This window comes from Colletes latitarsis, chromosome 2 (genome assembly GCF_051014445.1).
Source record: "Colletes latitarsis isolate SP2378_abdomen chromosome 2, iyColLati1, whole genome shotgun sequence".
Classification (NCBI taxonomy): domain Eukaryota; kingdom Metazoa; phylum Arthropoda; class Insecta; order Hymenoptera; family Colletidae; genus Colletes; species Colletes latitarsis.
This window is the reverse complement of record NC_135135.1, coordinates 6,915,871-6,942,767: the sequence shown is the minus strand read 5'-3', so window position 1 is coordinate 6,942,767 and position 26,897 is coordinate 6,915,871. Positions and strand designations below refer to the sequence as shown.

Below are 26,897 nucleotides of genomic sequence, written 5' to 3'. Positions count from 1 at the left end.
GAAAATGCGTAGGATTTCGGGGTTATGTGTAATGACTAAAAATGATTGTAATCAACTTTTGCAACCAAAAATAATTTTTTTAGAACGATTTGAAAAATTTTTTTTCACCAAAAATTCCAACACCTACCCGAATTTTTTTTTCAAAAGTGGGTAGGATTTCAGGGATATGTTTGTTCACCAAAAATACTTATAATTGACCCCTGCAACCAAAAATAATTTTTCCAGAATGATTTGAAATTTTTGAATTTAATTGTTAATAACTTTTTAACGGAGCCTCCATCAACAAATTGGTATTCTTATTTTGGCCTCTAGAATCTCCTATTAAAATTTTTCCCAGGGGTGACCGAACACCCTGTATGGTATATCAACAATGAGTATACATCAGCAGTTAAACTATAAGACACTTAGTATTGTGTACCATGTGGGATACATGAGATGTATATTTTTTTCTTTTAAATACAGATAATATAGAAAATATACGAAGTGTATAAAGCAACAAAGTTAACAAAAATATTTGAAGCAAATAGAGTCAGTCGTCTAAGTTGAGATGAATTTACAAATATTGCTATCGTTTGTGAAAGCTTTTCGATAAGACACAACTTTAACGTTGGATATCTTGATCGGGAGTGAAAAGGGCTGAGAAATTTCGTTGAAAGGGCCGGGTGCGCAGCTCGTAACTTCCCACGTCGAGCATGGTCGCAGAACCATAACTTGTCTGGGAATTCCATTTTCGATGATCCCTCGTCCAAGAGGAAAACTTGCTCTCCCGTAGCAAAGGGCACTTTCCGTCGTAAGGGCATCCACATCGGCAACAAAACGAGCAGGGATCAAAGTTAATCGCCGAGAAAACGAAACAACAATGGCCCCGGCGGTGTTTGGTCGGCGGCGTTTAACGTGGCGCAGAAGCGGACCGTTTCGAGAACTAATTATGATAAGGGGCCATAGCGTTGTCAGCCGCCTTTATCGCGACGGAACTTCGACGGGGTCTACGAGACTTAATTACTAGGTGAACTCCGTCCAAAAGAGACCGAGAAAAACCGACTGCTATAAGTCGCTTTGACATTGGGAACAATGGAGCCAAGGTTCTGGTCTCATCCATTCGACGAACCAAAACAGCACGGGCTCTCGTCGTTCCCGGTAGCCCCCAACCCACGTTGAAGCTCGGCAACGACCGGCTAGAAAAGACTGCCCCACGAAGTATATCCCAAGGGAATCCAATCAGAACGAGAAGAAGCTTCGTAGGTCGACCTCTCCTGTACAAATCTTGAGCACCTTTCCTCGACGAGCGAGCTCGAGCGAGATTTACAGCCTTCTTTCGAAAGAATTCGCCCTCTATTCAGAGGGGATTGTCAAAGTGTAATCAAGAAATTTTTATTACGCCGTGCAATCGATCGCGGAGATTGTGTTCCGCGGCCGCCTGGTCCGTTGGAATGCTCGCCACGTGACTGGAATGCCTATCGTGTCGGCCTTTCGGGGGTTCGGAAAGAGTGTCTTAGGTGTCGAACGCCGCGCCGTCACGGTGCAATTTCATTCAATCCCGTCGATCGATCCAGCTTCGGAGCTCTCTCGAGGCGACTCGCGACTCTACATCGCCGTGATCCATATTTCCAGATTGTGTTCCGGCGTGCTGCGTTTCGCCCACCCTGTCGACTCTCCGTCGGAACTCCGGGTACGTCGATCGATTCCGTGGGAAGGACCGCCGCTGGGACGAAACGGGGATCACGGTAACGTCGAAGAAGAACGAAAAAGATCAATACCCACGTCCTATTCGCTGGCCCTAACCCTACGAGGCAACCCCATAAAGACACCCCCCGGTGTGTTTCTCCCTTCCCCGTCCATTAGCTTCGGAGAGAGATAGGGCGTGAAAGTTGGAACGGTCCACGGTAAACTTACGTTACCGTAGATCTGTGTACATTGTGGATTTGCGTTATAGGATAGCGTCCCGTTACGCCGCTTCCACGCGATTCAATCACGTACCATAACATTCGAAGCCATTACTGGGCGCGACCTAGCCGCCGAAACGCGCGGACACGCGAGTTGTTGTTGCATAACGCGCACCTGCTGTAAAGTAATTAACCGATTATTTCGTGTAAGCGGATTTCGCGATCCAACCCCTAAAACGAGACTGGCCACGGTCTTCGGTTACGAGGAGCTTCGCTCTGATAGAAACGTACAGGGTGTTTGATGGGGATGTTTGGCCAAAGTTTGACGCATCTTGCCCTTGGCGCTCTTATAATTTAACGTACAGCCGATGAAATTTCTATATTAACGTTACTAGTTTTAATGAAAATGTTAAGAGTTTTGATAAATTGTTAAAGAAATGCTAAAAAATAATTAGAGAAAATGAACTACTTTCTTCAGACACACAACGTTATACTTTGCAAATCCACACTTGTTTCTAAAAAGCTGCAAATTATCTATCTATAACATTGTTGGCTCCCACAAAGTTCGTGAAGCCGATTATTTAGCAAATAGAAAAGAAAACAACACTTATTTGCCAACACAATAATTTATTAACAATTCGAATATATAAACATAAGACGAGTTAACAGAAAATGTTCCGTGCGGATATATAAACGGTTCAATTCGTACAAGTTCTTGAAATGCTGAATTTAATCCTTTAAATCTTGAATTCTGAGCTCGTTCTGTTCGATCGTTGTTTAAATACAAAAATTCTATTGTGGCAGGTGTCTTGATTGGCAAATCGGAGCTGACCCATTCCGCATGGGTCAGTCCTTTCGAAACATTAAGTCCCATTCTATCTGGACCCAAAATACTCCTTGAAAACCAATTATCGTGTACGTCGCGTAAATGGCTTTATTATACGTCAATTTCCTATTGTCAAGTGAGGTAGTAAGATGGTAAAGTTGCAAATTCCTTAAATTTAAATAAGTCCGGTAAATTCTGTGCTATTAAGTCATTTGAAGGGTTTTAAATCCTCGTACTATTCTTCTTTTTCTTTTTCGACTTCTTCAACTTCTTGAAAATCTCCGTACGTACGATGCAATGCAAAATAATCTCATGAGAGATTAACATTGCCTGAAATAAAAGAAAATATAATAGATTGGGAATAATAAAAAGCGGAAAACTAATATACAGAGTGGTAAAAAGAAAGGATCTGTAATTTTAATAGCGTATAGTACATATTGGTAACAACCAAAAATCAATTCTTTCGATGTAAAATTAACATTGCGATATATTGAATATAAACAAAAACTGATTCATTAGAAGTAAATACATTACATTCAAGTTTACCAACATACCAATTATTAATAATTACCAATACTAAACAAGCCACAAAGAGGATAATTTAAAATGTACGACAGTCAATGGTCCGCAGATATGAAAAATTACATCACAATAGAAGAAAGACATATGGAACATCTATTGTAATAAACAAGATCTACGTTTATGAATCAATCTTTGTCGATATTAGTAATTAGTATATAACCTTAAGCTAATGTACCTACTTCTAACGAATCAGTTCTTATTCATATTCAGTGTATAACAAAGAAATTTGTTTATGAATTTAAATGTTCATAAATATTGAAAGTTATTTTACATTGAAGGAATTGATTTTTAAACCTATTGAACATGTTCATTAAACATTTTTTGTCTCTTTTAATTGGTATTAGACGTTTTTAATGTTATGGGTCTAGTTTTTTTACCACTCTGTATATTAGGCTGGTGTATACGAAATCTTGGATTTTATGAAAAAAATAGTTAAAACTAATTTGTATGAAATAAAATGATTTTCATTCTTCTGCCATCAATTAAGAGTATAAATTTTATTGTTTGTTTAAATCTACATCATTAAACTTGGTAAAGGTTTTGACGGTAATTTCTTCTTCGCTGAAAACATTATTCCCCTTTAAGCAAATGTTTAGATGTGTAAAGAAGTCATAATCTGAAGGAGATATTCTAGCAAATATGGTAGATGCTGTATAGATTAAATTATTAAATTCTAAAATTGTTGTTTGCAATGAAGTCTTGTATTATCAAAATGCATTTCTGCTTATTTTGGTAGATTTTATTTGCATTTTATTGTGCATTTGGTAATCATATTTGCAATACCTATTTGTCGATATACTTTCATCGATGGATAACAACGAATAACCAATTGTTCCGTGTATTCCAGTGGTTTTTAACCTTTTTTTTTGAACCTTTTCTACGTAATGTTCTTCGGTATAATGTTTTCAAATATTACATAAATCAATGTTTTTCAATCAGTGTCGAAACCTTGTCTTGCACAGATACCGCACCAAGCATGATAAAAACTTGCACAGATTGTTTTACAAAACGAGTACAAGCTTACAACGAACTTCAGGTATTTGATAAGATCAGTCTGCATATCATCGAAATGAAAATAATTGTTAAAAGAGTTCTGTAGTGTTACCAAGTGTTTGCAAAACTCATTTTTTAAAGTTGATATTGTTAAAGAATTTTGGATTTCAATTCCGCCTTAGTAAAGTACTTCTATGAATATTTAAGTTTCCAAAAATGTCAGCTTTTAGGTTTCTTTTCTGTATCAGCAACTTAGTTAAGAAAGCTGATAATTTCTTTATATAAGATGTAATATTAAGTTCAGGACATTGGATCGACAGATTTTATTTAGTCTACTAACTATCGTAATATCCAAATATTGAAAAGATAAAATTGTTATTTTTAGACATAATGTATGCAACGAAAAAAGTACTTAAAATTTCTGTGTACAAGTTCGTGGATCCTCAAATATCTACATATCTACGATCTTCTTGGTATTCATGGATCACAGGTTAAAAACCACTGGCGTATGCCCTGCCAAATTGTTATAAGAATTTTTTGTGGATCAAATGAAAGCGTCAAAGCATAGCCTGAAGCTTCGTGTTTGCCTAGTCATTGAGGTATTCCCTTACGATCGATGTAAAGTAATCATTTTTCATTACGTGCCATTGTTCGGTGTAAAAATGGTTTATGATTGATTCTCGTCAAATCCTAAGAATACACATTTTATCGATCCAACTGATTTTTCACAGGAAGTTCATTGGATGCCCAACTCACCATTTTTAAAAATTTTTTCTATGGCATACGAGTGTCGTAATACTGTAGTATAGTCAACCTTTAATCAGTGAAAATTCTCTGGAGATTGTACAAGGATCTTCTCCCAACATATGAAAATACGCAAAATCCGACATTTCGTATGCACCAACCTAATAGGGTTAAAAAGAAACTATTTCATTTCTGTTATAAAGGAAATATTACGATTTAACATACAGAAGGGCGACGAAATTTGTATAAGAACATTCTTTTAGATTAGTTTCAAAAAACTAAATTTGTAACGTTAGTAACTAGTACTGTCTTATATATTAACTAATTTTTGCAATGTTGATTTCTCGAGTTGGTTTTACTCGTATTTCATTGAGTTATCTAACTTTTTGATGTCGTTATATTGCCCCTCATTTTTGTATATTGCACGTAATAAAATTTTTGACAAATTTTTTTATTTAAACTGCTCTTGAACCATCACTGTATTTAGTTGTTTGTTTAACATGACACAGAAAAAGTAATTCATAAAATTTTCATCCGACCAAATTATTTTTTATCATTGGTCGATATTTTAGCTTTTATAGTTTTTTGTAAAAGTCGACCAAGCCTAAATATTCTTCTTCGAAAGAGCAGACTTCTTTTTCTTTTAAATCGTTGTGAAATTAACTTCCTTTAATGGGTCGCCTAGCCGTCCATGTACTAATACTTTTTCCAATATCTATTTGTAATAATTTTGCTGACGTTTATGCCGTCGTTGCGCTTTCTATAATACCTTGCCTTGTCAATATTCTTTTCTTCTGGAAGTATAATAATTACGGACGGCCTCCAGTATTTGTAAAAACATTACTATTTTGTTTTTTTTATATTTGTTAAATTACTGACTGTTCATTTCGTTTTAGAACCGCGTGTCTCGGAAAATTGTTTTTTCTGTACGTGGCAAAATTCTTTAGTTCATGTTATGTTTACGTTAGAATACAAGTTAGAATTAAGTTGTAAATTAAACTTATTCGTTGAATTTCGCCCTTTCAACCTGCTTGGTACACTTACTTCGTATACATTTTACTATTGCTTTTATTTGGAAAATAAAGTTGTTGAACAAAACCGAAATAAATAAATGGAATGCGATTTGTTCGTTGATTGTAGAAAACATTTCAGAAAACAGAAGGTCCCTGTTTATCAGAAATTAATCGAATAAAAGATTCAACTAATGCACTTTGTTTTATAATGATTTTCTTGGAACAGAAAAGATAATGGTTAAAAAATTTCTTTTATTTCGTAACTATTATAATTAAAAGTGTTAATAGTTTTGTTTAATCTGTGGGACCAACAAGCTGTTATATACAATGTACTTTCTTTATCTTTTATTGCATAAATATAAAACGAATGAATGCGGAAGCATTATATAGAGAAAGCAGGATCAATTCTAGCAGAAATTCTATGTCGAGTGGGGTCAAATGTTTTAGTCAGCCTTTGTAACGTTTGCAACTAACTATAAGCAAAAGTTACTCGACAGTATCCACATTCTATTTACTTACGGTACCATATTTGCCTTAATCAGAGACTGATCTTTCTTTCCTCCTACAATACATAAAAGTGTAAGCAACGAGATGCAGGTAAAATGTTGTTATTGAAACCTTTCCTCAGTGAAAAATTGTTGAAAAGGTAACATTTCATAGTAAGAAAATACGTGTTATTTTCTTACATTTTTCAGGAATTATTAAATGGAACAGCAAGGTGTTCCGTTTTCATGTTCATTTAATTCTGTTTTTACTCCGTACGTTTACTTAATTCTAACATTTTTCATTCGTATTTATTTTTCTAACGTTTAATGGCTGGGTTTGAATTAAACTATTGACATTGTTAATTAACTCTGATATAACAGTTATTTTGTTACTTTTAACTTTTCTGTTCTAAGAAAACAGTTTTATGCCCACTAAAACTTGTATTCTATATATTTATGCACACATAGAAAGCTTTTCTTTTTCCAAAATAGGAAACAGTTTTAGTCAAAGAGAAATAGTTATACTACTCTGAAAAAGTTATAAATTGCAAACAGTTTTATGTGAAATTGAAATATATGATCAAAAAAGAGTTAATTTAAATTTAATATCAATAATCTTGGGACTAGCATTAATGAAAATACTTTGGAAAATATGTATATTATTCCTAAAATTAAACATTAAATACCGAATGTATATATATTTAAATGACTTTCTGTTTTCTCCAATTTTCTCTCGTAACGCAAGAGTACAATAAAATAATTCTATACAAATCACAAGTTACTTACTCATCTATACATTCATCCTGTTTTCAGTGCCTTAAATAATGCTAAATAATTAAAAATTAATTCAAACTTTTATAATTTACTTTAAAATATCTGTTAGAAATAAACGTTCCTTTGGTACTTTTATTAATCAAATATAAAATAACAACTAAAATTAAACTTTTATAACAGAATTAAAATGTTAATGTAAAAATTAACTTAAAAAAAAGAAAGAGTTAAGAAATTAAAAGTTTGCAGGTTCATTCAAGCCATGTTTAATGGATTTTTCTTCGTCATAGATTCACTATAAATTCTTAAAATAAAATGTTAAATTAAAACAATTATAAGCATTACTGCTTTTACAAGGGAAGTTACCCTGATATTAAATTAGTTTAAACCAAAACGAGTAATAATAATGGAAAGCTATAACATACCTTTCAATCGTTATTTTAAAAAATAATTTTTGAATGGTTTTCCATGACAGTATCGAAAAATCGTTTTATTAACCAATCATAATTTTAATTAGTGTACAGCGTGACGTTCGAAACGAATCGAAATAAGAATGTAAATGGTGAAATTCAACGAAATTGCAAGGAAATTCGTTCGACGATAAATTACTTTTATATGGGTGTCAGTCTTGGCAAACGACATTTTGAAATGTAAATTGAGGTCCTGTGTTTCATTCGTGTTTCCTATTTTTGTTACAACTCTCTAGTGAAACATTTATACAACACTGTTTTTCTTTCGGAATATTGTCAGACACCTTGTGTTACCCATTCTTCATCCACGATCGGTAAAGGGACACGTATGTGCTCCGCGTCAACGTCGCCATCAATTTTTCCTAAATCCTATATTAATCTGTTATCTTATATTCATGCACGTACGGAGGAAGTGATATAAATTCCAGGCGCGCGATGACACAGGTGGTGCAGCAAAAATCGAGCCTTTTAGCATTGCCAAACATTTGCATTACAGAACCTTGGCTTTCAGCAATATTCATGCGACATAAATATTGATATTTCGACAACGATCTGTTTCCTGCTGTCTAAATAATTCATCCGTAATGTTTTAACAAGGCGGAGTTGCATTTCCTGTGGGCGACGAGAAATCTTTCGAGGAGCTTTGCGGTTCTTGCCGCTTCGATATATTCGTAAATATTTGATTCACGGTTTGAGAAATTCCACGGATCCGTAGAAAGTTACGCGACGCGGACATTTTAACCCCGGGATTGTCGAGACGCGAAACATCCAAAGTTTACGAAATTTTCCGGAATTGGCGAACATAAAGGGACAAATTGGCGGAGTGTTTATTAAGGCTCAGTTCAAGAACGAAGAACGAAGAACAGCGCAGACTGTATCACGAGTATACACGGTTGTGTTAGCCAAAAGGATTTCGCGCATCCTAGAACGAGGATCAAGAATCCAGTAACTGGTTGTGTTTCATCATCTTAGTGGTGCCGACTCCGAGAGACTCGACCGTGTTTGCGAACATTGCAAGACAAATGAAAACAACTGTTTTAGACGCGTTAAACACACGCTGCAGTATTTATGCTCAGACGTTGTATAAGGTGGATCAGGTGCGATCGTTCACTTGAGTAACATACCAGGAATGGAGATAGTTATTATGAATACCCTGTACAAATTAGGTAACACAAATCTCTACACATAAACGGCAGAGTACATCAGCAGATTGAAAGCCAGTAGACATTCCTGAAGGATTAAATATGAAAACATTGTACTGAATTTATCTTGTGTTTGAAACACGAACAGGATGTTCAGATTATTCAAGGATATCAATTATGACTACTATAGATAGATTAAGAACTTGAATCGCAATGAGTATCCAAGTCTATACACTGTATAGCAGAAGAGCTCTTGGTAGAAATGAGATAAAGACATGATTTTTTGTTTAAATTAGAGTTAACATGTAGAATAAAGAAAAAATAGGAGGAATACGATCCACGTAATTTTCAACCTTGCAATTATATGCTAAACTTGAAATTTGATTTAATAATTGGAATTATTCAATACAATTTGTAGTTGAATTTTATAAACATAAATTATTTAGTAACATTTGATTTACGAATGTTCTGAAGGAAAGGAAAATTGGGTAAAAGAGTCATTACTTACATTACGTTCATTGTTCGGTATTTAATTTTAGTAGTAGTACACTTTCCAAAGTATTTTCATTAATATTACTCCAAAGATCATAGAGATCAAAGTTCAAAGCCTTAAATGCTCGTTTCACGACGTTTTCTGTAGCGGGAATTTCTTACAAAGATATTTGATTTACACCACAATTTTTGCAAAGTTGTCACTAATAAACGACAATATGGATATTGTACAATGAATAAATAAATTTGACTCTGAGTTTATTACAGAGGTAATTGCGTACTGAATGATTGTTTGTTAACATTATGGCCATTACTGATTCACTGTTGTTGTTTGTGAACGCGGACCCTCCAACGTATTTCATCTTATTTGCAAATGTTTGTGTACACTAGAATTCCATAAGATTTCAATCTCGAACTTATACAACATTTTACAGTATGTAATATGTTTAAAAGAACGGTGTCTTTTTCAAAGTAGAATAACTGTTTCTGTTCAATTACAACTTTTTCCACTTTCGAAAAAATAAAAGTTTTCAATCTGTGCATGAATATATAACAATTTCTGTTTAGCATTTCAGGATTTTAAGGAAACAGCGATTTTCATGAAATGGTTGAAGAAAATTCAGATTTTTCTCATTCAAACTATTTAATAGCATTTTTGTTTGATTATATGAAATATATTTTGTACGTAAATAATATAAAAATGTGATAGTATGTTTGGTAATATAATTATGTAACAAGAAATTCCCATATTCCGCACGTGCTTAATGTTTTTTTGTTATTCTGGGTTCCTGTATTAGCATTTTGTGGTTGCTTTTAACAATCTTTTAACAAATTTTTAAAAATAGTCTAATGTATAAGTTTTCGCTATTTTACAAATGGTTCTACTAGTTTATAGTGTCTTATGTAACAGCTATTAAGGAATGTCGTTAAGTTACTACTTAAAATGCAGACAGGATATTTTAAATTATCTATCTGCATTTCAACAATTTTATGTATATATATCATTGTTTACTTAATTAAGCTTAGTAAAATTCAATTATCATTCTCCTTACTTTTTCCTCGATCATTTATCCTAACGTTGGAACGGAGAAGCATGTCTTGTAACCCTTCAACGAATAAGAACGTAGCAGAAAAAGTATCCTAATCGCTGGAAATACTCTTTAAACATTCACGAGCAAAACAAGTACTACTAAAGACTATTACCTACGTAATAGTATAAGCTCTTCCTCAATGTATACAAATATACATTGAATTAAATATAATTTAAATCGTTTCCTATGTTGAAATATTCCAATTTTACTTTTTTTATAAAGTTGAAGTGTTTCATCCGAAACATTTAATTAATTATCTTATTATATAATTCCAAGCATTTAAATATATTACATTACATTTTTATATTACCTACGTGCAAAATATATTGCATATAATCAGACAAACATGCTATTACATAGTTTGAATAAGAAAAATCAGAATTTCTTTCTTCTTCACGATAATCGCTTTTTTTTAAAATCTTGAAGTGTTGAACAGAAATTATTGACGGATTTGAAATTAGCATACCAAAATGTAAAGGAAATGATGTCCAACGTGTCAAAAAGAAAATTAAACTACATACGATATTGAATAATTTCAATTTTTTATATTCTTTCTATTTTTCCTTTATTCTATGACATTTTACCTTTAATTTAAACAAAAAATCATCTCTTTATCTCGTTTTTATCAAGAGTTCTATAATTTGGACATTAACTTGGTCAATTTGTCCCACTGTGCGTCGCTTTCATTTTTTCTTTTCTCTTTTGAATTCAAAGTACCTATTTATATTATACTATTTCAAGACTTAATTGACTATTATGGTGGCACCAAAATCTTTGGGACGTTGAAGTGGGGCATGGAAAGGTTGGGAAACGCTGCCCTAGACGGTGCACTTTGCGAAAACGATCATATTGGAAAACGATTAAAAGCTACCAAAAAGTCTCTGAAGATTTATTGAACGCAGGTAACACAATCCTGATTAACTAATACTTCTGCATCGTATATTTGCCTCACGAGAAGGGGTAGATTTTTTGGAGAATGCACAGAGGATGTTCAGGTTATCTTAAGAAACAGACATGAATGATCGTGAATATTGAAATCACTAAACAATACGAGCACTTTGACATAAACAGTGCACTATATCTGAAGAGATAAATTTTTTCGGACGGTTACAAAATTTTCAGACCATTTAATAGCCTCTGCACATAGAACTATGAACAGGGTAAAAAGCATGTATAATTATTTGCCATATACGTTATAAAAAGCTACTCAAATATAGTGTACTTATTTCCTTGTAAAGTCGTTTAAATACTGGAAATTCAAAACAAGACAAAACTCATTTTTTCAAACAATTCAAACCACCTCAAGTTATTTAACACTAAACCCACCACAACTGGTGAAATGACCGTTTTTCAAAATTTCTTTTAGAATTTCTAGTATACAATGTTATTTTAGCGCCATTTAACTTCACGACTTTTCTTATAGTATACGTAAAATGAATTTTTTAATATTCACTTCTATTTTTACTGCTTATTTTCTGAGAAAAATATGTAGTCTGCCTTGTTTATCACGATCAGACATCTGTACTAAAATTTAGTATCAAATTTTGATTAACTTTCGATGTAAATAGAAAATACATAGCAAAGATGAAGGGAGAGAATCTTCAGTTTCTACTGTTTTAGAATGGTCTAACAATGCATATTAAAATAGTAAATAAATTGTACTTTCAATGTATTGTGCTTTCAATGCAGTCATTTTTGTTTTCATCTAAATATCGTTTAATAATTCTTATCGTACATTTTGCTAGCAATTTTTCTTTAGTAAATGACAGAAGAATGTTTTTAACATTATTTAAATAAACAGTATAATCCATTATTCCTTCAATACGACGAATAATACCAGTACAAACAAGTACCGATTAATACCGACAAGTATTATATGCCTTTCCAACATGGGATCTTATATGAATTTAACTATCGAATTCCAGACAATTGCATTTACTCTCATCGGTGAATATGATTTCTAACCAGTGTGTTTCCGTCCAGTTGAAATGGTCTGCTATGAATTGAAATATTAATGCTTTGTGCCCTAGTACTCTACCCATTAAATTAAATTTACGTAAACGGTGTTGAACAGTTCGCACACTGAATTCATTATCCAGGAGTGGTAACAATTCATTATGAATATGTATCAACTGCGGTCTTAAAACGGTCGGTTTCTGATAGTCGATAAATCAAACGATTTGTTCGACTGTTGTTTTTTTGGGGGTTTTGACCTGCGAGAAATATTTTCTGTGATTTATTGAATACTAATATGTTTCATGGCTCTATAACAAGTCCCAAGTGATATGCCTAATTCTTGAAAAGTATTGCGATACGCCTGCCTTTGGCTTTCAATGTTTTATTTAAATGCAACCATATACAGGGTGTTCGGCCAACCCTGGGAAATATATTAATGGGGGATTCTAGAGGCCAAAATGAGACGAAAATCGAGAATATCAATTTGTTGATGGAGGTTTCGTTAAAAAGTTATTAACAATTAAATTCAAAAATTTCAAATCGTTCTGGAAAAATTATGTTCGGTTGTGGGAGTCAATTATAATCATTTTTGATCATTACACGTACCCCTGAAATCCTACGCACTTTCGAGAAAAAAATTCCTTACCGAAAATCTAATTTCAGGCCAGAAATCGTTCCCCGAAATTTCATGCGAATCTTTAAAACATCATAACTCCTGAACGGATTGGACGATTTTAATGTTTAAAAAGGCAAACAACGCGTATTTTGGTGTAGAATATATAGAAATTCTAACAATAATGAAAAAGTTGTTTTTTGATCTCGTAAAATGAGAAAAACCACATAAAAATGGTCCCATTTTCAAACAGCCAATACTCCTACAATAGTGAATATATTTCAAGGAAACTTTTTTCTGAAATAGAGCTCATAGGTACCTATAAAAAAGTATTACACAACTTTTCTGTAGGGCGTCAAATAAAATTACTAAAAATCAAAAACGAATTTTGAAGAAAAATCGACAGGGGGTAGCTGCTGAAAATTTTCAACGAAAAAAAAATTTCAAATCATTCTAAAAAAAATATTTTTGGCTGTAGGGGTCAATTACAATTATTTTTGGTGAATAGACATACCCTCGAAATTCTACCCACTTTCTAGAAAAAAATTCGGGAAGGTGTGAAATTTTTCGACGGATAAAAAAAATTTCAAATCATTCTGGAAAAATTATTTTTGGTTGCGGGGGTCAATTACAGTCATTTTTGGTGAATAGAGATATTTCCGAAATCTTGCGCATTTTAGAGAAAAAAATTCAGTACGGGCGGAACTTTAAATGTTAATAACTTTTTAACGAAGCCTCCATCAACAAATTGGTATTCTTGATTTCCGTCTTATTATGGCCTCTAGAATCCCCCATTAAAATTTTTCCCAGGGCTGGATGAACACCCTGTATTTTTAATACATCATTCGATGTAACTACTTATTTCTCGTGGAACGCTGTTAAGCCATTTATGGTGTAAATAAACTAGTTTAGAAGATATTTAGAAAACGAGGTTTCTGCCACTATTACGCAGCAACTACATACATTGTCTTAATAAAAATTAATTAGCATCTTTCTACATTACTTATTCTCATGATTGTCAATCAAAAGTAGTAACAAGCAAATAGACAGATTAAAGCAGCGCAAAATAATACATCTACGATATATGGATTGTTCTACAGGTGGTCAGGAACCATTGCTGAGACGTATATGTCCCGCTAGGGCCGAAAGGGTGAAAAAAATAACGTGCCTTTGCAAACCAACGCGTCCACGCATTCTTTATTTCGACTTCGTTGAAACTCCATAAAACTTTAGCCATAGATTTTTATAGGTGTCGAATAAGTTTTGGCACGTAAGAAAGTCACCTGGAACTTTTTTCGGAAGTTTGGTAACAAGAAAAAAAACTCTCTTTTAAAATGGTTACACCTTCTGCCGAGAATAATATACTTAATCGCACTACATTTTTATACCGATGGGAATTAGTTTGAGTTTACTTATGTAGAGTTAACTAGGAAAAAAGATAAAGACGATAACCATACTTTAAGCCTTTGGAACTGATTCTTCCTAAATTCATATTTTTTCTTTATTTTTTAGCTACGTTTAGAGCTATAAAGCAGAATTCACGCAAAGTCATGTTAAATCTTCTACGAATAGATTTGGAGAACTTATGTGTATAGGACAAAATTAAACAAGTACAAAATTTGTTAAAAATATACAAGATGTTTGGCCACCTTTGGGAAAAATTTTAATGGGAGATTCTAGAGACCAAAATAAAAAGACAATTAAGAATACCAATTTGTTGATCGAGGCTTCGTTAAAAAGTTATTAACGTTTAAAGTTCCATATCGACTGGAAAATTTTTCTGTGATGTTGTTCAGAATAACGTTTTTAAATATTAATTAAATCAATGTTTTCCAACCAATAATGAATATCCTGGCTTGCTCTGACATAGTGCACCAAACATGACGAAAATTTGCACAGATCGCTCTATGGAAAATATAAGATGTAAAAGTTCGATTTTTTTCATAAATACGTTTTATAAGACTGTAAGGCAAATATCAATCGAATAAAATAATTTGTTTCGACGTTACACCATTTAATTTGAAGCGTCTCGTTTTCCACTGTTTCACAAGAAATTGCGTTCGAGTTGTTTAGTAGATAATCGGATAAAAGTCTCCGAGTGTAAAGGCTTAATTAGTTTGCATTTTTAGGAATATGGTCCACCGTGTGCTGAACTGCCGTGGTTATTGTCGGACCACCGACACTGTTCCACTCTACGAGGATAGTTTTCGTTTGACACCTTGTCTATACGGGGGGAAAAGACTCGTTTTGGTTATAGTCCGGTGAAGCGACGCGTAGAATTGAAATGGCCAATCGGTTCTCCGAGATGTTATCTTTGGCGCGTTCGTCGGGGACTTGTTGGCAGCTTTTAATCGTTTTCCAATTTGATCGTTCCGATTTAGCGTGCTGCGCTGTCCGTGTCTAAATGGCTCCTATTGCCTGGAGAGTTTTATGTTTTCATAGTAGTTAACGCTTCACATTCCTGGGGGCTATTAGGTGACTCGGACACCTTGTCCAAATATGCATGAACACATCTCGCATGTTTTTCGCGATTCTGATATATTGGTGGATATATACGGGATATAACAAAAAAACTAAACAACCTATTTAATTCTAGTTTGTAAGATTCGGAAAATCAGTTATTTTTACTATTATAAGAATACATAACGTGAATGAGTTCCTCTTTTGTTTACCTCCTTCATGTTTAACTACTTAAAAAAAATATTTTAAAGTAAATTATAAAAGTTTGAATTATTTTTTAAATACTTAGCATTATTTAAGGCACTGAAAACAGGATGAATGTATAGATGAGTAAGTAACTCTTGCGTTAAGAGAAAACAAAAAGTCATTATTTAAATATACATATATTCAGTGTTCAGTGTTTAATTTTAGGAGTAATACATATACATATTTTCCAAAGTATTTTCATTAATACTAGTCCCAAGATTATTGATATTAAATTTAAATTAACTCTTTTTTTGATCATAATGTTTCAATTTCACGTAAAACTGTTTGCAATTTGGAATTATCTCCATTCTCTTCATTAGAGAAATAGCTGAAAATATTTGCTATAAATTAACTGTAGACGTTGTGGTATTATTATGGCTATCGCTATTACTATTGTCTATAGATGTCAAATTCTGTGTCGTATTTTATTGTGTAGAAGTAGAAGCCGATTTTAAAAATTTTGAGATAGCAAAATCGAGTAAGAAAATTGCATCAATTTTACATTTAATATTAGCTTCCACCAAATTTTTATAAAATCATTCAAAGGTAAATGAAGTTCTTGTATTACTAAGGAAGCCATATGTATACTAGAACTATGAATGGGACACTTTTAACAACGTCAAGATAACAAAAAAACTAAACAACTTATATAATTCTAGTTTGTAAGATTCGGGAAATTAGTTATTTTTACTATTATAGGAATACATAACGTGAATGAGTTCCTCCTTCGTTTACTTCCCTCATGTTGAACTACTTAAAAGAGGGCATAATATTGATATTAATCTTAGAAGTTGTATTTTTGTTTTTTTATTCATTCTAAGTATAATTACATAAACCTTTTTCATATCTTTAGTTAATATCACATTTTTGTATTTTATAAGAAAGATAATCCTTACTACCTTGTTAAAAAAATTAACAAAAATATCTTAAAGTTTAATTGCATAACAAGCAAAAGAAGTTTAGGGCACTTTTTATGCCGCATGTTTCGTGTACCCATTTACAACAGGCTTTGCACCGATACTGGTCTCCAACGCTTTGTAAATATGTTCTTTTACAAATTTGACATTCATCGTCATATCTTGTTGCTATTCGTATATTACATTTGATAGTAGACTTAACGAATTTATGCTTTTATTCTTCAAAGGCACTACTTTCTTTGCGATCTCATTTTTTATTCACTCTTTTGGATTCTTGAACAAAGTTTATTTTTTATTTTCCTGTTTCTTAACTAAACTATCACCTATATTTTGTGTACGCATTACGTGACGTTAGTAAATATCCCATTCATAAATTTGGCAACAACATTGAAAATTTAACTTGTTTAATTACTACAATAAGACAAGATTTAATATCCTTGAAAAAATACCTGGTCGAATGCAATAAATAAGAACTGAAACAAAAGTAATAATACTTCATATAACATTACTAGAAAAAGGGAAAAATATTACTTTTAAGCATCGAAAACATTAATTGTCCGACATAGTTATACATAAACTGGCAACGACTTGAAGTTAGATGTGATTAAATATGCATAATATAGTTACAAAACAAGTATAATTTCATTATAACAAGGTTCCCAATTTTTTAGATAATTGTAAAGTCCCATTCAATATGTGTCTGCTTTATGGTAGTTCTCCTCTACTTACTGACGTGCGAATAATTATACTTTCTTTCTCTCTATTATATTACATCAAATTTTTATGATTTAATTCACTTCATTTCTCATATATTTGAAGTATATACTACTATTTCCTCCTATATCACTTATACGTATAACTTTGTTTTTATAGGCAGTAGATAGAATTTTGTCTGAAATCCACGACATTATTGTGGACACATACTTACGAATACTATAAAGATTGATGTTTACAATATCTATTTTGACTTTTTTGGTCTTTAAAATAGATGTACCGTATCTTTAAGAAAAATTATTATTTAATCATCAAAAAACTTCATTCCAATGTTCAAGCGCAATTCGCGTTAAACTCTGTCGCACAAATTCAGCTGTGCCTAAGAGGTTAATTTTAAGGCCTGTTATACAAGCATCTTAAGTTCTTCCAATTTTCTTTTTAACGTTATAATACAGCCTTTCTTGAAAAACCCCGAAGAAAGATTAGAGCAAATAGTTGCTGAAATCCAGATTTACACTTGATTTTCTAAAAAGGAAACTTTAATTTTAAGGCCTGCCATACAAGCATCTTAAGCTCTTTCAATTTTCTTTTCAACGTTATAATACAGCCTTTCTTGAAAGTAAACTGAAGAAAGAGTAGAGTAAAAAGTTGCTGTAATGCAGATTTACACTTGATTTTCTAAAAACCTGTGGGTAAAGTTTCGTGGGTTTAAATTGAAATCGAAAATTTGAGTTTGGTTCGCGTTTTTAGGAATCCGACTCACTGTGCAGCGTCTCTTGGCGACTCGTGCGCGACCCCAAAGAGAGCGTATCGAATCGAGGATCTTCGCAGAATTTCGGGGAGCTTCGTTCGGCCACGGGTTCTCCCGGGCAGCCGGCACGGTTCAGTATACTGCGTGGCAGCCTGGACCGCAGGCGCCTACAGTCGAGGACACGTAGTCGCGTGGGTTGCGTGTCTGCGCGGACGCACACTAGTCAGTGTGCTCTCAACCAGAAGCAACCGTACGTGTTTTTCGGAGGCACGTTTCCCTCCGCGGGCCATCGAGACTCCACCAACGGTCGTACTCAAAGAATTTGCACGACAAGGTACTATCAGCATGAAGAGATCGTCGGGAAAAGAAACGGAATCGTCGAGTTTCCGAAACTGATTTGAACTTGGTATCACCTGCTACCTAGCAGCAGCTGATTCCCGCTGACCCACTCTATATAAATCTCTCGCGGATGGAGATTCAAGGCGAACGTCAGGATTCGGGTATGGAGACGGTCACGTCGCATTCGTAGACCGAGGCTCGATCCATCGAATTGATCGTGGTCGGTGAGGATCGATCGATCGCCGATGTTCACGGGGATCATGGGCGCCCGTTCCTCGGCTAGGTCGGTTGGACGCGTTTCGACGGCCGTCTGAGAATCGTTTGCATTGCTCTGTACGCGGATGCTGGTGTCTGCGATTTGTGGTGTACCGACAGCGCGCGTATGTGTGTGCTGTGTACACGAAGGATGCACGACAACGCATAGACCGTCACCGTGATACGTCGTCCCGCGCGGTTCTACGCTGCTTACGAGCGGTTGGTACACGGTGTTTGTGGCCGAAAGAGTACCGAGGGATAGACAGACAGGGGGTGGATAACAACGCAGGGGATGTGAGAACGGAAGAAACAGAAAGAAAGAGCCTCGAGAGAGTAATGATCGTGACGACGGTTGTGCGGACAAATGAACACCTCGGAACAGCGTTTGGGATATTCCAAGTGAGTAACGAACCAACCGATCCAGTAGCTTTTAGGCTTTAAATTTTTACCCGACTACGAGTCGTACCCACCGAGTTCTACGGCGATTAATCTTTCTCGACCGTCGAAGGAAATTCCCGATTGTTACTTGATGCGATCGGGAGTTTTCGCAGGAGTTAATCGAGAGATAAAAAAGGACGATCGCGACTGGTTCCGGCGGATCTTATGGACTCGATTTCATTTGCCGCGACGGTTCGGTAAACGAAAGAAATCCTTCGATCCGAAAATTGAGACGGTGCCCATTTGCTAAACTGGTTCGCCGAATCCTCGGGGGAAATTCGATGAATTTTCCCGACCCTCTCCCACCTATCGACGCGTCGCTACTTTGCAATCTTCGTTCCACTCGAGTCCCCCCTTTTGGCCCCGGCTTTGAATATGCGATAAGGAATCGTTGGAGCGTGTACGTTTCCTTGGCCAGCGCATTTGGCGCGAAATCCAACGTGTCGTTGGCACCGGACCGACCAATGGTGCGCGTCCTCGAGCCAGTTCGTGCTTAACGAGGGCTTTTCGCTGAAACTTGTCCAGGAAAAGTCTCTTTCCGTTCTCGACAGACTTGGCCGCGTTTAAATGTGCCGCAACACTGTGCTGACCTTCCTCGGGACCGTTACGTTGCCGACCGTTGAAATAGCACCGAGACCGCCGTCTTCGGACGGAGTCATTCAGGTCTTTAAAAATACTTCTTTCTGGACAGGGGGAAAACGTCGTACCGTTTAAAGTTCCTTTTGCTCGAAGAAAATTCTAAGAGAGAAACGATCCCGATGTCAACTCCGAGATATCAAACACAGTCTTATCAGAACCGAGGGGAAGCTTCCGGAAAACGAGAATTGAAAGCCAGGGTCTGGGAAGACGTATCGAAAGGTACAAGTGATTTCAAGATAAGGCGTCCTTTACATCGACACACGTAACCTATAACGCCGTTCTAGGAGAAACTTTAGACCATTTTTTTTTATTCCGCGGTGGGAAATATTAATAACTGTTCGCCAGGAGTCGTTGCGTTATTTACGCGATAAGAGCGCCACCGGAATTCCGGTTCGAGATCGATAGTTAAAAAGAAGCGTTTCACCTTACGTGGCTTCTCTTTATGGGAGACCATCCCCCTCCCTTATCCGGCTGGAAATTTGCGGTTTCGTTTTGCTGAATTTTACCCGTGGCCTTCGCCGGCGTGTAACATTACCATTTATATGAAGGGGAACGAGGCGACGGCGGACGTCGAAATCCAGACAGGAGATCCGATACGAGAAGTGTCGCGAGCAGAAGCAAGGAAGCAAAAAGGGTGGAAGGAGAGGGAAGTAGGTTTCGAACGGCATGCTGGAGAGGATAGTCGACGCGCTTTTTATCATCGCTCTAAAGTGCACATTTCTGTAAGACGAATCCACGTTGAAACGGGAAAAACTCGCCGCTACCATGTTTCCCTCGCTCTCGAGCGATATGGAAGAGAAACGTTTGTCGTCGATCGCTGGGACTTACAAGGGCTGTTCGAAAATTCTCGGTCGCCTTTAGAAAAATACGGGGAATACGCGGAAAAGATTTTATCACGGTTAAATGTCGGTATACGCACTTTATTTCGTTGGAGTCATCGACGGAATTGAAGCGTATATCACGTCGGAGGCCGCTGACCTTTTCATTCCTTGACGAACATTCCTACCAGTGTACACGGCTTTTATGTACAGATTTTGTAGTATAGTAACTTTTCGGCGGCAGTTCCGTGAAGCACAGTTCGCGAACAGAAAACGAGAATTCAACCGAGTAATCGTGAATATCCGGCTTGGACGAGTTTTCAACAATGCCTTCGTCGACCAGCCACGTCGCTTCTCCTGAACTTTTTCACTAAAGCCACGTTCCCACTCGTACAACGCGTCATGCAGACCGTACTCGAAACACCTGTTCAATGCGCAATTACCTTTACCGAAGTTTTTTGCGAAATCGAATTGTGAAAAGTGGGAATGCAACGTAAGAGTCTTTTGATATCGAATACTACCAACGTGTAATTTCACGAATTTTTCCGTCGGGCTCTGTTGAAGATAGCTACTTCAAACTTTGCACGTTCATTTGTGTATATTTTAGGGGTAGATATATATTTCTTTTGTGTAGAAATGACCCAGATTGAACCTAGATCAACTGCAACGTCTATAACAAATGTTTTCAATAAAACCATTGTAGGATATGCAGAAAAAACAACTTTTCGACTTTTAATATTATATGTATTTCAAAACTTAAACTCTCTCAAAATCTTGCAAACAACTTTCACATGACTCTTTCAAAACGACACAAACGATTTTTAAACTTTCGAACGACTTTCTCAAAACAACACGACTCTTGAACTCTCAACTCTAAGATTCTCTCTCAAACTCTCTAAACACGCTCTCCCAAAAACGTCTTTCGCTTTCTTCCACGTCGACTTTCTGCACCTCCTTCCATCAAGGGTTGTCTGGCGGAGGTGCAACGATCCCAACGTAGCTTGGCGTCCAAGGTGAAGGGTGCCACGTTTGGCAACTCCTGGGACTTCCCACCGCGTGCATCGGTCCCTGGGTCCGCGTACAAAGTATCTACAAACAAGAGAGGGTCATCCGATAGTTCGTTAGGGTTGCAACCACTTGAGACTGCTTTCGCCGACCAAGTTTATGTCACTTTGTTCTCTTGACGATACTCTAACTTTTGCCCATGCTGGCCTTGACTAAAACACGGTCTGTGTCATAAGCATGGTCAACTCACAGAAGCCCAAACAATATTCAATCGAATCACGCACAGATACATACCATTCACACACATACTACATAATAATATCCTACACCATGTTATTAATCGTGTAACCCATCGAACAAAATATACTTGAAACATACTTTCATAGCATCATATCCTTTGAAAGATTTTATCGGGAACGTCGAGTGTGCTATGACGAACAAGTGGGAAGTGACTTAAGTATTTTCTAGTCTACAACGCTTTTTCTTGAACTTTTTTCTCAAATACCGATAGTGATCATTTTTTCAAACTTTGTCACCTTTATTTTAACATCTTTCATAAAAGAATATATTTTTTTTATTCGAAATATTAATTTGTTAAAGAAATATTCGAGCCGAAGGTAGTCAGTGAAAAAACACAGAATTCTTAATTTTTTAAATTTTATTAATCTTAAACAAAGAATAACATTTTTCCGTATTTAGTACAATGAAGTTTTGAAGTAAAATAGTGAAATATTACAGTGAAAGTAAAACAGCTTGCAAATGGGAGAAAATGAGTGTAGTTAAGGGCTCTTGTTTTAAAAAGAATATATCAAAATTGTATTCGTGCCAAAACTTGTATATAATATAGTAAAATTTTCTACTGAAGTTTAGTCATTAGTTCAAGCACATCATGATCTAAATCATTTACTAAATGAAAATAAACTGTGTCACCTTTCAATACGCGTTTAACATTTGCCGGGCTCTTCCTATTTAGTATGAGTACAATATTTATTGAGACTACAATGAAATGTTAAATAATGTAGATATGGTAATATATTAAAACAAAGTAACAAAAGGAGATATCATATTTCTATGTTCATTGATTAAAATACATTTATTTTGCACGAGTGGAGAAAATATCGGAAATTAGTTAATTAATTTCGGAATTTCTAATTATCGCAGCTGAAAACAGGTAGATTTGTGAAAATTGCTTGCTATTTAAACACCGTAATATTCGACGATTCCATTCGTACAAGCAACTGTACATAGCGTAATAAAATCCACCACTTAAATTCAGTGATTAATTTGAACGTGAAAAGCTAAACTGAACTAATAAAAGTTCTTTTCTGAAAATGGTAATTTATTTATATATTGACAATAGGATTTCAGAGAAGCTTATTATATGTATTTGGTTATATTTATTGTACTTTTATAACAAAAGTAATAATTTCATTTTATCCTACTTAATTTGCTACGTAGTCTATAGAACTTTTCTTGTGACCAAATTTTCCACCCTATTTTAATAATTTTTTTTATGAATTCTGGAACAGAACACATGATACTTAGAGCATTCGTGGTTATTTAAATCTATTAGAAATTGTATTCGATGAAGGATAATTTCCTTGTTAATATGGAACAAATTTATTTATACTAAAATTCATATTTTGGTTTTAGTATTTAAAAGTAACGATAGATAGTAAAAAAAGAATAGAAAATACAAAAAAATATTCGTGGTATCGAAACAATTTGAAGGTTTGATACAATTATGAACAAAAAATTGGTTCGAGAGAAGCGTGCCTAAAGTATATTGTTCCAAAAAGCAGTTTGTTTGACAAAATAAAGATTTTAAAGTTGAACGAAAAATCACATTAAAACCTAACTAAGTAGATTTACAGAAACTTTCAGAATATAAAGATCAATTGGTGGATCGTATAAAAAATTTAGCTGATCGTTGTTTTCCACTGATAAAAAAGCAATTCTAGAAATTGCTTTGTCCCTGTATAAAACATTCATTAAAGAGAAAGAAAAAGAAAGATTTGAAAAACAAAATAAAAACTTGAGAGATATTAAAATAAATCAACTAGAGAAGAGTATAAGAGATAGAGCACTGACACAGACAGCGACAATGAAACTATTTTTGTGGTTAGGTCTGGGTTAATACGAACAAAAATTGAATTCAGTGCACCTTCTATTTACATTCCTGAACGTGTTCAGACAATTATAATTGTGATCATTGTAAATTATTTTGGAATTGTTCCATGTTATTAAGGTGTTTCTTGAATGTAATACAGTGTTTCTTAAACGTCATATACAAAAAAATAATGTTAATTTAAATTAAATATTATAATAATGTTGTTTATTTTGCTCTTTTACTTTAATTACTCGTGTTAATTCATCGAGAATAAATACATCCCTTATTACTTCATACATATTTAAAGAAAAAGGTGTTCGTCATTAGGAGAATTTCGCTTAGAATAGTATTATCGTTAACTAAATCTATGTACTCGCTACATCAATAACAAGATAAAGTAATTGAACTTTTTATCAGAGATATTTAAAATGTATGAAGAAAATAGTATTATAACGTTACGAGAATCAGTAATACGATTTTTTTTCTATGATTTTTGTGCCTCTGGGTTGATTTAAGGTTTCTCGAAGTCAAACAGTGGTTTTAAAAGACTGCGCGTCGTCGCCCTATCGCGGAAGCTTATTTCTCTCCGAGATGGAGTTTCCTTTCACACGGGACAAATTTTTGCGATCGCGTCACGGAGCCTCCCAAGACGCTCGCACACGCTCGAGCGATGGCGGCATTAGCATTTAAATGGCGAGGGAAGGCCCGGGCCAAGTAACTCGCGGCGGTCGCGCGGATTTTACGCGAGGTCGAACGCGCGAACGAAATCCACCGCAGACGGGAACGTAGGGACGCTAAGTGGGGAACCTGGAAAAAGATAGTGCTCGCAAACTAGCGTTTACGACGTTTTTAGAGGCGGTCGTAACGGTCGCGGTTACAGTATCCAGTTACACCATCCTGGACCGTCGGTGCCGTATTAGCATTTACACGGAGTTAATTGGTTTTATCGCGCTATGCGCCGCGATGATAAAGAATACGCGTTTCCGCCCCGGGCACTAGTTTACCCCGCTTTCTTAAGAAATTTCGAACGGGGACAGCAGGTACCCCCCGGAGCCACATTACGAGCGAAGGGAACGTCGTGGATCACCCTATCAGGAAGTCGTAATTTTGGTTCTTCGTTCGTTTTTGGTAACGTGATATCGCGATTCGAGGACGAGTTACCAGCTTTTCGTTGTTCTTCGGGGCTTAACGGAAGCCTCGAACGAAGTTAAAATGAAATCTAGATCCGGAGCCAAGAGCGGGAGGCAAAAGTAGAGAGAAATGTTGTAAGGGAACAATGGGTAGTGATAGAAGTAATATCCGAAATGTTTGGGTTTTACGCTTATTCTTTTAAATTTGTAAACCTTTTCGTCTTCTATGTAAGTGAAATGGAATTGTAAAAATCAAATCAAAGAAAATAGTAATATGCTGCCCGAAGACTATTTTATTTTTAATTAGTGAGTAGAAAATATTAGGCTATCCCGTAAGTTCGTGCCAAGTTTTGTAGTCGAACTTAAAGCAATATTTCAAACATACCATGGAATTTTATGAAAAGTAGTAAATCACTTCTCGTTAAACAACTCCTCCCATTTCTTCGGCAAAGCCATTATGTCCTAGCTATAAAACTTCTTTGATTTTTCATTAAAACGTTGTTGAATGCTGTTATTTAGTACGTTGACATTTTCAAATTGTTTGCCTATTAAAAAGCGTCGAAAGAAGCAATGTATAATAAAGCGGGTGTGATAAAATTTCCTAATTTTTACGTTGTTGTGTTCAAACATTTTTTATTATATATATATAGTCCGACGTTGTCATGATAAAACATTACATCGTTTTACACCTATTCAATTTGGTAGTTTTTTGTCAATGGATCACGGTATATTTATATCAGACTTGATAGTAATATAGTAATAATATGAAATACGAAATAGCTTTATGGTTCTAGCAAGTGTATAGAAAAACTTAACGCGGATATGAACACATGGCAGCTATCTTTTCGCTAAATATTGTTGTGTAAAATCTATTTTTCAATTCGTGTTATTAAATGTTTTAGTAAAGGTTCAGTTTTATTATATGCGAATAAAAATATTTACGCTATCACAACACTCAATTTTTAAATATCTATGAATCGTTGATGTTTGTATGTTTAAAATTTCGAAAATCTCTTGAATTGATAAATTTTGAACAGCACAAAGTTATGTGGTAATCTAATAAGTATAATTGTTCAATTGTTAAGAAGAATCGATTTTTCATTTTCAAATGTACACCATTTCAAGAACAACCTACTAAAATATTAAAGTTGAATTTGCATACATAACAAAGTTACAAGATATTTTGTAAGACGTATCAAAGTGTGAAATGGCATGCAACAGGTGTATCTTGAAACTTTATTAAAAACTTTAAACACGGTTTTCTCAAATCCATGTTCTTTAAATTGATATCCAAGAAAACTGAACAAGTAATCGACTGATCAATTTCAAATGTATTTCATTTCATTATTTGGTAGTAAACCTAACATTTAAATTTTAGTTTTTATTAATAATATCTTTTTCCACCGATATAAAGTTAACTTATTCGAGAAAGAAAGGTAGTTTTTTTTTCAAATGCTATACACTTTTCAATTTTTCATTGTTTTGCTTTACAAACAGGTTCGGTACTAACGTAAAATATCTAATTTTACGAAAAAGAAAGAAGTGGTTAATAAGATTCTACATTAATTAATAAATAATAAAAAGGAACACGTAAACAAATTATTTTATTTAATTTAAAGATGTCTTTTTATACCTTAAATAAATTCAATGCAAAATCAGGTTGAAAAATGCAGATTTCTCTTTCTCGTGATTTGTTTTTTAATCAGTGAAAGATACCAATAAAATGTTTACGCGAAAGTTGAATTCGTCCTTTATATCTAAAAAACTGAGTACCAGTATTTACTAAATATCACAATTAAAAAATGACTACTTGAATGATATGTAGATATAAAAAGGATTCGATCTTTGTATAAACTTGTTTTTTTTCAATATATCTCATTTTTCTGAAAATATTCTACGACGGGGAAAACATCTGTGTATTCTTCGAGAGATGGTTTTATCCCCTCGAATTGGAATACAGCACGAACGAAAAATAGTTCTATATTGCGGGATGAACTACTCTATTTGCACATAA

General features: G+C 34.6%; 1 protein-coding gene across 2 annotated transcripts in view; it reads left to right on the top strand.

The window, feature by feature from the left end:
- Window positions 1-26,897, top strand: part of LOC143348928 (uncharacterized) — a 280,486-nt gene that overhangs the window by 9,227 nt on the left and 244,362 nt on the right. The window contains exon 1 of one of the 2 annotated variants that reach the window (XM_076779675.1): window positions 18,336-19,142. The exons of the other annotated variant lie outside the window; for it this stretch is intronic. The gene's annotated coding sequence lies outside the window, so the exon portion shown is untranslated. Of the gene's footprint in view, window positions 1-18,335; window positions 19,143-26,897 lie in introns of those variants that run through there. 2 annotated transcript variants of the gene reach the window in all.